Genomic DNA, 12,263 nt, shown 5'->3' with positions numbered 1-12,263 from the left:
GCATTATAGCAGGGTAGGACTGTTGGTTACCCCCCTCCTTTGCAAGTTTACATAGTCCCTTCTGGTAACAAGAAAGCTAGTCTTCAGGGAGGAGGCATCTACATTAGTTTCAGCCTAGGGCCTTTTGAGTTTTGTGTCTGAAGTGCTAGTGTCTTCAGCAGTAGGAGTTACCTTCCAACTCTGGGGAGTAACCAAGGTTTGTAGGCTCTCTTGGAAGATTCTGAGCAGCAAATCAAAAGAGGGCTTCTCAGGCCTGGTGTTGGGGTATTTGTTAAGTTGTCTTTGGATCTTAGAGTGAATATTGTTAGCCCAGAAGTGACAGTTATATTTAGAATATATTTGTACATATTTTTTTTACCAACTTAGTAGTATTTTGAGGTAGACAGTATGATTTCTTGTGACTTTTTCAGACATAGTTTTGTTTCGTTTTGGTTTGTTTGTTTGTTTGTTTGTTTTTTTTTTTTTTTTGTTTTTTCGAGACAGGGTTTCTCTGTATAGCCNNGGCTGTCCTGGAANTCACTTTGTAGACCAGGCTTGCCTCAAACTCAGAAATCTGCCTGCCTCTGCCTCCCAAGTGCTGGGATTAAAGGTGTGCACCTTCATGCCCGGCTTCAGACATCATTTTATTTCACCTTTACCCTCCTTTCTTGGGTATTTATGCCCTCACTAATTGGAGGCTCAGTTTTCCCATTTCCCATTGCAGATAGCCTGTGTTCTGATAATCCCCTTTCCTTGGCACCTCTCCAACAGTGGTCCCTCATCAGTTTTTTGTTTTTTGGAGTTTTTCAAGGCTATGCATTCCCATCTGAACGTTTGGAGTTAGGAGGCACATACAAGAGAGAACATTTGACATCATCTTCCTGCATTTGGATTACTTCATTCACTATTGCCTTTTCTTCTATGCATCTAGCTGCAAAGTTCATGATTTCATTTTTCCTTATTGCTGAATACTATTCTATAATGTATGTTTACCATGTTTTTATTATTCAATCATTGAATTATGCTTGGTTTGTTTTTATTTTCTATCTATTGTGAATAGAGTAGAGCATCAGAGAGCATGGCTTAGCAAATACCTGTGCTGTAGGATGTCTAGTCTTTTGGGAATATGCCAAGGAGTGGTATATATCATATATATAACATGATATATTTATTCCTAGCTTTTTAAGAATTCTCCTACTTATTTCCAAGGTGTCAGGGTCATTCTACATTGGCGTCAGTGGTGAATGAGAGTCTTCAGTTGTTCACATCTCCATGTTTTGTTGTCAGTTGTTTAGTAGACATTGCCACTCTGATTAGAGCAAGATCAACTTCAAGTGTATTCTTAAAAATGATGCTTGTTTCTATAACAGTGATAATAGTCCTCAAATTCATTTAGCCTCTTCAACTAGTAGTAAAGCATTTTCAGGGTATCTTTTCAAAGTTTTGGGCATATTTTCATATTAAAATAACTGTTAGGAGCTGGGCATGGTGGCACACGCCTTTAATCCCAGCACTCAGGAGGCAGAGGCAGGTGGATTTCTGAGTTCGAGGCCAGCCTGGTATACAAAGTGAGTTCCAGGATATCTAGGGGTATACAGAGAAACCCTGTCTCAAAAAAAAAAAAAAAAATCAAAAAACAAAAAAATGAAATAACTGTTAGTGCAAGCCTCAGCCGTAAATAATAACACAACTCGTAAGTAAGAGTTTCGTAGAACCTAAATAGCTCCCTGCCACTGCTATTGTAATTGAATTAATTCACGAGTGAATTAATGAGGAAAAATAACGTAAAGATTTCATCATTGCCCTAAAGTGTGTTTGAGTGTGTCTTTGTGTGATTATTATATATAGATTAATAAATTGTTTTATTTATTTTTATATGCTTATAAGTTTATATATATGGAACTTGGGGTATAAATGAAATTTTTTTATAGTTCTTTAGGTTTGTCCTACTATAGTATTATTGTCCCAGGATTTTATATGGAATCTTACTTCCTAGTCTAAGGGACTCATTGAATGTAAAAAATTAGATGTCATATCAGAATCAACTTTACAATTTAATCTAGATTTCTTGTGAATTAGAAAATTCTGTTGCTACTGTAATCTTATCAACGAAAGCCTCTGGCAGGTGAAAAATTCTGTTTTGCTTTATAGTTGCTACTGTCTTTGGGTTGTGTAGACAAAGAGCAGTCGTATTTCTTTACTCAGTAAAGTCTTCACATCACTAAAGTAGTATTGCCTTCAGTACTATATTTTAAGTTCATTGCAGCTCAAACTTTCTCATTCATTTTCACTTAAGAAAATTATCATTAAATGTGATTATTGAAAGGCATTTTAACACATGCTTAAATAGAATGTATGGTCCTAAGTTTATAGAAAACATTTATTTTCAGTTTATGATAAATGATAATTTGGATATATACCCTGTCTTAAATACAAAAAGAGATGTTTAGATGTAAGAATATCGAAAGCAGTTGATAAAAGTAGAGGGTCTCAAACATGTACCTGACTATATCTTATAGAAATGCAATTAAAATAATCTCATATTTATTTTATAATAAATCTTTAATAATAACATGTGTCTAAGGAGAGCATTTAACGCAGATCACAGTGTTATAGTAACAGTTCAATAAGTATGAGGGTAAGAATAAATTCCACAGTTGCTGTATTTCATGTTAAGCTTGACCTGTCTGGCTGTACTTTTTAATTAAAATTATTTTGTGGCATTTTTTTTCCATTAATGTCTGGCCACAATATGTATTACATGCCCATGGAGGTGAGAAGAGAGCCCTGGATGCCCAGGGACTGGATAGCCTTACAGATGGCTGTAAGCAGGCATGTGAGTGCTGAGAATCAAATTGGAGACTCTTAAGGGGCAGCCGCTGCTCTTAACTGCTGCAGCATATCTCTAGCCTCCAATTATATTCCAATTTATTTCTTTCTTCTTTCATATTTGAAATTGTAATTTAATTACAGCATTTCTCCATTTCCTTTCCTCCCTGCAAACCCTCCTGCATACCCCTCTCGCTCTTGTTCAAATTCATGCCCTCAATTTTTTGTTCTTTATTAATTATCATTGTATATAAACTGTTGAGTCAATATAATGTTACTTGTATGAATGTTTTCAGGGCAGAGCATTCATTACTAGATAACCAGTTGATGTACTCTAACCTAGGAAGGCCACCTCTCTTTGTCCTAGAATTCCTTAAGTGCAAGTTGTTTGTAAAGTTTAGTCTTTGTGTGCTCTGTCTAGTTTGGCCTGTTCATTGATGTTGTCTTTGTTTAGCTTACATTTGGGCAGTCATTTGATTGAATTTGATGGTGTAACCTCCAACATTGCTAAGAGAGACACAGTCTCACAGTGAAATTCCTGATCCTTTGCCTCTTAGAATCTTTCTCCCTCATTTTCTGCAATGTTCCCTTAGTGGAATGTTTTGTAAGTGTTTCTACTGGGACTGGACTCTACAACTCTGTAGTTTGATTGGTTGAAGGTTTTGTTGTTGTTGTTGTTGTTGTTGTTTTCTACTGTTTTCTGTTTATTGTAAAGAGAAGTTTCCTTTGATGAAGAGATAAGATATAAGGGTATAAGGACCAATGCTTATAGATTGTTGTTAGGGATTCTGCTGGTCAGTAAATGACTATTTGTAAAGTCTCTTCCAATACCCATGACTTTATTTGTTCTGGATAATTAGCTAGGTTTCCAGTATGAGGAATGGTCTCCCTTTAGTTATGCAGGTCTTAAGTCCAATCCGAGTATTCAACTGTATTTTTACTAGTTTTTTTCTGTACACATTTTCATCATGCTCCTGTTCCCACTCAACTTCAAATTCTGTCTCTCAGATAGATAGATAGATAGATAGATAGATAGATAGATAGATAGATAGATAGATAGATGGTAGATAAATGATAGATGAGTAAAACCACATCCTAAAACAAATAACTTATAAGACAAAAGCCAATCTACCCAGAGTCAGCTTTGTGTTGGCCAAACCCTCCTTAGGCATGAGGTCTGCCCTGGAATGTAGTTGATATACTCAATGACACTATATTGGAGAAAATTGATTTTTCTTTGATAGTAAGTTGTACTTTTTATTCTAGTTTCCTGTTTACTTCACAGTTTTGTAGATTTGATAGCTATTTTTGTAAAGGAATGGTATGTTCAAATTATGAAAGTAGCTGAGGGATATCAGAGAGGAATACTAAAGATAAGAGCAAAAGGGTGTGAATAAATCTATACAAATTAAAAATTACTTTTAAGACGTCTTTAAGGTAGAAAACTGTATCAGATCATTTCTTTGTAGTGTAGTCTTCAGACTAGAGCAATGATATTTTTTGAGATTATAATGTAATGATTACATTTCTTTCTTCCCTTTCTTACCCTCAACCCTCCCAAATAGTTCTTCCTACTCTCTTTAAAATACATACCATCTTTTTTGATTGTTATTGTATGCATATATGAATATGTACAAACATATATTTTTCTAACTACAACCAACTTAGTCCATACAATGTTACTTGTATGTATTCTTTCAGGGCTGACCATTGCAACTGGACAAGAAAATGATGTGCTCTTCCCTAGCAATCATAATACCTGAAAAAGCAACAAGAGGTCAATTAACTCTTTGACTAAAATATAAAAAAAAAAATACCTATATCATATATAATTCTTTGCCTAAATATGCATATATAGTTTTAATAAACTTTTCTCATCTGCACTGATGTATTCCTTCTAAGGACTGAAGACTACCTAACACAAATCCCAATACCAGACATGAGAAGTCCTTTTGCTGTTGCCCTTGTTTGCTCCCAGAGGTGAAGGTTAGTTTCTATTGCTGAAGAAACTGTGCCCTTGACACAAGTCCAGAGACACCTATGTTGGCCCTGACCTGGATGCCTCTTCCCTGTGGGCTAGCTTTCATGATACCAGAAGGTGTGGCCTGCATGCTAAAATTCCTACATTGGCCAACTTTATTCAGAGCATCAGGCAATGTTACTCTGGGGGTTAAAAAGAGTCACCGGAGTAAGTAGAGGATACAATCACTAGGACAAGGTACACTTGTCCAAACATGTCTTTTGCATAGAGGTATATGAATAACAATAGCTGAAGTAAGCCACTCCAATCAGTTACTCCTGGGAAGAGCACACATTCCAAGACCAGTCTGTGTTTCAAAGATACTGAAGTCACAAGTCTCTTGTCTTCTCTTGGAGATTTCTCACAAGCATTCAGAATTCTCCTTTCTTGGATTGTGCTCCAACAATTGGTTTTATACCAGATTGTTTTAGTTATTTACTGTCAAATGACTAGTTTTTATACAGTAATAAGAAATGGTAACCGAACTTTACAGCCTCTAAAAGTTTGTAATTATAAATTTTCACAGTAGTCATTATTGCTTTGTACCTGTGAGGAGTGTTTGAGAATATTTGTGTTGAATTGTGTGTACTGACTTCGGATGGCAAGTGATTGTAAAATGAATGGGTTATTCTAACAGTTATAAACATCATTGTAATGTTACCATATCCTTGAAAAGTGTGACATTTAAACAGGGATAAGTTCATGTATAATTTAGTTATGTAAAATGTTGATGCCTTTATTTAAAATGAGGTAGCTGAGTTTTGAGAATCCTCCTTCAAGTATTAATTTAAACGGTTAATGCTCAGAAGGTGAGGGAGATATGCTATTAAACTATGAGTTAGACCAGAACATTATCTAAAATTGTTTTAGATTTCTTAAGTGTAAATATCAATTGTTCACTTGAAACAAAGGAAAAAAAAAACCCTTATTCTAGTGTATTTTTTATCTACAGTCTTTTGTGTTGCTGTCTTTAAGAATTTAAACTTTCAGGTTCCCCGTTTCATTCACAGTGCTGAGGGTGGAAGCCAGGACTGTGATCATGTCAGGAAACTGCTCTGCCCCTGAGCTATATCTCTAGCCTTTACCTTCTTAGTTTATATAAAACCAAATATTCGCTACAAATCTGTTAAATATTTGCATTTATATGATTTTAATCACTTACTATTCTTGATAAGTTTTACAGACTGTCGTCAATTAGTCAATTAGTTCCACTTTATACCATTCTATTTATACATTGTTTGTTGGCATGTGCCTTGTGAACGTCAGAGGACACCTTGTACGATGGTTCTTGCTTCATCTTGTGCTTCATGGACCTGTAACTCAGGCCACCTCACTTTCACCTTAAGAGCCTTAACCTGCTGAGCCCTCTCACTGGCCCACAGTTCTCTAATCGGGATCTGAAGAAAAACTTGAAGAAAGTTCTTATATACCCTGAGACTAGTAGATGTTACAAAGAATAAATAATAAGGTAATGCTGATATTTGGCCCAACACCCATGTCACACAGTAGGAAAATGACTGATTGGAGTCACTAGTTAGCTCCTTATTGGTAACTATCCCACAGACAGTGTTGGCTGAGGTGTGGAATACAGGCACATGAAAACTGCATGGTTTTCTATGTGAGCTTTGGGCACGATTAAGCACAGTAGTGTATTGGCTCTTTCACTCTGGATATTTTAGGTCTGTGTAGTCTCTCTAATGTGAACTTTAATCTCATAGTCATTTTATAGCATCTTCCCACTTGTTGCTTATTGCTGGTCAGATGTGCACTGTCCAGTGATGTGGCAGCAGAAGAGGTCGACATGTAGTTGCTCACTCTGCTTTGCTTGTATGAGTAGAGACCAACCTAACACATAACCATTTCTACCCTGCACTGGTTCATGGAGAAGGGTGGTGAGGGGAGAAGGCTTACCTATTTCAGATTTGTTGTTCCTTCCCTTTGGTCTCTGCTGCCCAGCCTTACACGTAACTGCAACCTGAGAAACAATTGCTAGCTCTACTTGAGTGCTTTCACATAGTACATTGTATATCTCAGTTGGTTCAGAGGAGCTGTTCCCTTATGGCTGATGGCTGGAGAGGGAATCACTCTGCAATAAGAGGCTCTAAGGAAGGGTCACTCACGTAAGTGCTGCAGGGCTGTGTCTCTTTGGCAGAAAAGTCCTACCTTGTCCCATCACACTTTGCTAGTCTTGCTGGAAGTTCCATTCCTACTCCATGTATCCCAGGAAGCATATTCTACCTCTTAACCATGCTTAATCTTTAATCTGCTTGCAGCCGTTTTATCCCATGTCGTTGGTCACTGAATTGAAATACTGTTTCCTGATCTTCTCTGAGAACCCTGTCAATAGTACGTTTGTCATCCTGTTTCCATAACATGGATTTGTTTTGGGTTTACACACTTCTTGCAAGCATTCACTGCGTTTTATATTGAATGGCTCAATTTTCTTCTATTAGAATATACTTCTCAAGTTAGCTGATCCTCTACGTGACTGCTATACCTAGTATGTGGTTTTGGACCTGAAACTGAGGAAGTGAATGAATGAATCCTTTTAATCAGACTCAGACTTCTGAAAATAACTTTGACATATTCCATAGTTTTTCTCTCCCAGGGATTTATATAGTATATAATTTATTGTTTGTTTTACAGTGCTTTTCTGGGTTTGAACTCAAGACCTTATACTTGCTAAGCAAGTCTCTACTATTAAGCTAGATTCTAAACCTTAGGAGTTTTTTGAAAGCTCTTTTAGTATTTTTTAAAGTATATGTTCCTATAATCATTTCCTCAACTGAATTATCCATATCTCTAATTAATTTCATTTTCTATGATGCTGTTAGATTGAGTTTCACACACTGCTTACTTAAGTGCCCTTCTTAGAGGAAAATATTAACATATTGGACCGGACATATTCTTGCCCTTCCAGGTCCCTGCATGTGTATTTAACTCGCATCCTTTCCAGTGCAGATTCTGGACTGCCTCTCTCATCTATGCCTTCACATAAAACTATTCTTTTTCTATTATACACATATTGGAACATATCACTACATGACATCTAACTGTTATCATGAGAAGTCTCTAGAAAAGGTTCTTTACATTGAAATGGTTGGGACACTGTATATTTTTGTAATCTCCATTAATGACCGTTTTGCCTATTGAGTATCTGTAATAAATCTCGTGGGAAACAGTTACCTGTTGTTTTCCTGGTTTTAGAGCACATCTCACTAAGAAATTCCATACTGTGTCTTCTATAATATGGGAGAATTTGAGTTTATTTTCAGGACAAAATGTACTGTCTTGTGACAGCTCAAGACTCCTTCCCTAAAAGCATGTATACTTTTGAATTTGTATTACCTTTTATCTTCAGAATACTACATTTCCAAGGATTTGGGAAAATAAATTTTAAAAGATCATTAATACCATTCTCTCTCTCTCTCTCTCTCTCTCTCTCTCTCTCTCTCTCTCTTTTTTTTTTTGAGACATGGTTTCTCTGCTTAGTCCTGGCTGTCCTGGAACTCTCTCTGTAGACCAGGCTGGCCTTGAACTCAGAAATCTGCCTGCCTCTGCCTCCCAAGTGCTGGGATTAAAGGCATGCGCCACACGATTATCTTTTCAAGCATGCAATCTCCTGCTGTATTTTACAAATTTAATGATATCTAAATATATTTACATGTGGTGAAAATGAAAGTGATAAAGGAAGTGAAATCATTTCATATAAACAATTCAAGCCAAAATTTCCTTAGCTGCCATTGTTGAGAGCAAGTTTAATAAAAGAGGCAAAGCAATGTACTATGCCATTGGGGAGTGTGAATTGTAGCCTCAACATATCTTTGGCAGTTTTGTAATTTCACATAATTGTTGAAGTGTATGCCTTGTGATTTTAAACTTTAGAAAATAATGACTAAATGAAAGTAACTTTACATAGAGGTAAATTAATATGGGGCACTGGAAAGAAGCCGAGTCACTAGTCACTGCTATGGATATAGTAGGTCAGGTGTCAAAATGCATGTCTCATCCAGGGTGTGTGGTGTTGGAGAACATCACTTTAAATGGAGATTGATTTCACATGAGAACTAGTAGCTACTTAGACTTGTACATTTAATTTACAGAGATTACCTCTACTTTTTGTGTTGAGTTTCTTAAATGAGTTATTAGTAATTCCTTGAAGTTCATGGGGGACACTGGAGAACATCTTAAGAACCTTACACTCGAAAAACAAAAAAAAAAAACAAAAAACAAAAAACAAAAAAGAACCTTACAAAAGCTTATGGTATGTTTTCCATGGAAGAATTTAGGGACTCATGTGTCTTTATTTCGGTGTGCAATTTTACAGAACTTCTGGCTTCGGTATGCTTTGTGTATGAAAGCTGTACCAGGGACCTCTGGTCCCTGCCTTGTCAATGAATAGATCAACAAACTGTCCTTTCTCCTTTTTACCACATGCTGACCCAAAGTGGAAGTGCTATTAATCATACTGTGTCGTAATTGTAGAAAGACAAGAAAACTGAGTGTGGACTGGTAGGAGCTCTTTCAGACTGCACTGAGTACATGCGCCAGTGTAAATACATTCTTAATTAGCAAATTAGAGAAAAAATTCCTGTCTTAAAAGCACACTTTTTGACAGTTTTGTTGGACTTTCACACAAACCACCGCAGTCTCAGGAGTAGTATCATATTTAAATAAAGCAGTCTGAGCTTTGTCATAGTGATTAGTTCTTAGTTTAAGAACACACATAACATAGCCTGAGGCATATGCAGCATGGCTGCTGTGTTCATAGATAGCTTCACAGCATTTAAGTATGTGGCTCTATCAGAAAAGAGCAAAGAATGGAAAATAGTGTTGCAGTTTCCCTCTACATTCTTGTTTAGGCCTGCTGTTAATTACAACTAGTTGCTATTTAAATGACATTCCATTGACTTAAATATTAAGTCAATCCCTGATATAGCTATCTCTTGTGAGGCTATGCCGATGCCTGGCAAATACAGAAATGGATGCCCACAGTCATGTATTGGATGGAACACAGGACGCCCAATGAAGGAGCTAGAGAAAGTACCCAAGGAGCTGAAGGGGTCTGCAGCCCTATAGGAGGATCAACTATATGAACTAACCAGTACCCCCCAGAGCTGTGTCTCTAGTTGCATATGTAGCAGATGATGGCCTAGTCAGCCATCAATGGGAGGAAAGGCCCTTGGTCTTGCAAAGGTTATATGCTCCAGTACAGGGGAATGCCAGGGCCAGGAAGCTGGAGTGAGTAGGTTGGGGATCAGGGCAGGGGAAGGGTATAGGGGACTTTTGGAGAGGAAACTAGCAAAGGGGATAGCATTTGAAATGTAAATGAAGAAAATATCTAATAAAAATAGAATAAAATAGTGCAAACTATGTAGAAAAGTATAAACATGAAGTGTTAGTAGAGACAGGAAATGAGGATTCCCCTTCAGCATGCGGAAGTGGCATTCTTAGAGACTAGTTTTTGAATTCTCTCTAATTCAATCAAAGGTGAATTGTAAGTAAAGAGCATTAGTGTAGTAAATTCAAGATGCAATAATAAACTTCAGTAATGATGAACTATCTCCATCTTACTCTTCATTAACCTACTGTTTACATGGTCCTAGAAAAATGACTATTTGTGGAGAGTAACCCAGTTTAACTTCGGAGGACAACAGTTATTCTGTGTACAAGATTATTTTAAAATTCTATAATTTGAAGTATAATTTGTCACTAGATATTATAACTAATCACTTCATTAAAAATAATTTACAGTTTTGGAATGACTTTTCCTCCCATTTCTCTAATGGTATATTTGTGTGGCTTAGCTTAAGTTTGGTGTCTCAGCCTGTTTTGGATCCCCCACTTCCTTGATCTGTCATCTTCAGATAACAACGACAACAGCAACAACAACAACAACAACAGTGAACTAGGTGAACAGGAATGGATAGTGCTGTATAAATTTACTTATTCTAGAGATATTTCTGTTGAAATAATATTATAAATGAATATATGCTTGGGTTTTTGTTTTTTTTACCATGTTTTACATTTAGTTTATAACTGTGTTGTGAATTGAACAGCTGTATTCTGTTCCTTGCAGTCATTCTTAACATCCAGCCTTTAAATGGATGGCAGTCATCTGTGTAGGTCTCTCGTGACTGAGTGATGTATTCTGTTTTGCCGTGGCAGTTTTCACACAGTCGCTCCTGTTCTTAAATATGTTCATTTTCTATAGTACTTTTCACCCCTGTATGTATGTACAGGACTCACTTCACTCACCACCGATTTGCAGCCACTACTGAAGTGGAACGCAGCAACTGTTTAACAGCGCACTTTCCCCTAGGTGCTGCCAGCGGCAGAAGAGATTGTACATGGGCCTGTACAGAAGGTATTTCTCCACTGTGCCATCTGCAGAGTGACACTGACTAGGAGTACTACATAGACTGTAAGTTTCTTGTGTACCCACCATAGACTGGAAAACTCAGTAAGACAGAGTAACAGATATCTCTGGAGGGCAGGTAAACGTCCTGCTTCTTTCCTTGGCTCTAAATGTGATTTGTGATCGCTACCAAGTTGGATTATCTCATAGATGGATGGAAATTAACTTACTAACTTTTTGGAAATTAACTTATTATGAGAACCAAGAAAAACTGAGATATTTTTGTGACTTGTTGACAAACCTAAATGTTAAGACTTCAAGTTGTGTGTAGGTTTTGAAGTACCCAGAGCATCCCTAAGGCTGTAGAGCCAGATTGTTTAGGTTGGCTGTCCCCGTTTCAGCAGAAGCAGCAGAGGCCTGCGGTTTAGTGCTGGCGCTGCCTCTGGTGAGAGGTTTGAGGGAAAGCCAGTATGTGATGAACTCAGTTGGCTTTCTTAATTTAGAAACAACAAGTTTCAATTAAAAAGAAATATGTTTTGAATTCAGGCATGGGAGAAAGTAGAAAGTTAAATAATAAAGCATAATATACTTTGGTCACTGTCTCCCATTTATTTAATATATTTTTGTTGCTATTACATAATTTGAAATAGGACTTTCTTTAGTATTAGTAGATAGAAAAATTTTCTTACTTTTATTACTTAAAAATCATTAGGAAAATTTTTGTTTGCATTACACTATCTGTGTAAATGGTTTTATTTTTGCTATTTTAGAATTTTTAAGTTCAGTGGTATAATTTGCTGTTTGTTTATTTTTATTTATTTTTGATGATCCTTTTGATATTTTTATGTAAAAACATATTAGGGCACCCTTATCTTCCTAAAGTCTTAATCACAAATCACATATTGTCATTTGGTAACTCCCCATTCTGAAGTGTAAGTTGAAGATACTTATGTACACATCTGTGTCTATAAATTCTTCCTCGAACATAATTAAGGTAAATTTCAGACAGCTTATTTATTTACTTCTATAAGGAAGTAGATAGGAAAAGAGGTTTTTCTAGAGACCCCTTGAATCTTT

General features: G+C 36.5%; 1 protein-coding gene across 11 annotated transcripts in view; it reads left to right on the top strand.

The window, feature by feature from the left end:
• The window catches only part of Nova1 (NOVA alternative splicing regulator 1), a 125,584-nt gene that overhangs the window by 42,897 nt on the left and 70,424 nt on the right, over nucleotides 1-12,263 (top strand). For 3 of the 11 annotated variants that reach the window (XM_029540795.1, XM_029540793.1, XM_029540794.1), the window contains exon 3: nucleotides 11,151-11,252. The exons of the other annotated variants lie outside the window; for them this stretch is intronic. The gene's annotated coding sequence lies outside the window, so the exon portion shown is untranslated. The remainder of the gene's footprint in view (nucleotides 1-11,150; nucleotides 11,253-12,263) is intronic. 11 annotated transcript variants of the gene reach the window in all.

Source organism: Mus pahari, chromosome 7 (assembly GCF_900095145.1).
Source record: "Mus pahari chromosome 7, PAHARI_EIJ_v1.1, whole genome shotgun sequence".
In the NCBI taxonomy this organism is placed as follows: domain Eukaryota; kingdom Metazoa; phylum Chordata; class Mammalia; order Rodentia; family Muridae; genus Mus; species Mus pahari.
The sequence above is the reverse complement of the archived record's forward strand: the minus strand, read 5'-3'. Positions and strand labels throughout refer to the sequence as shown.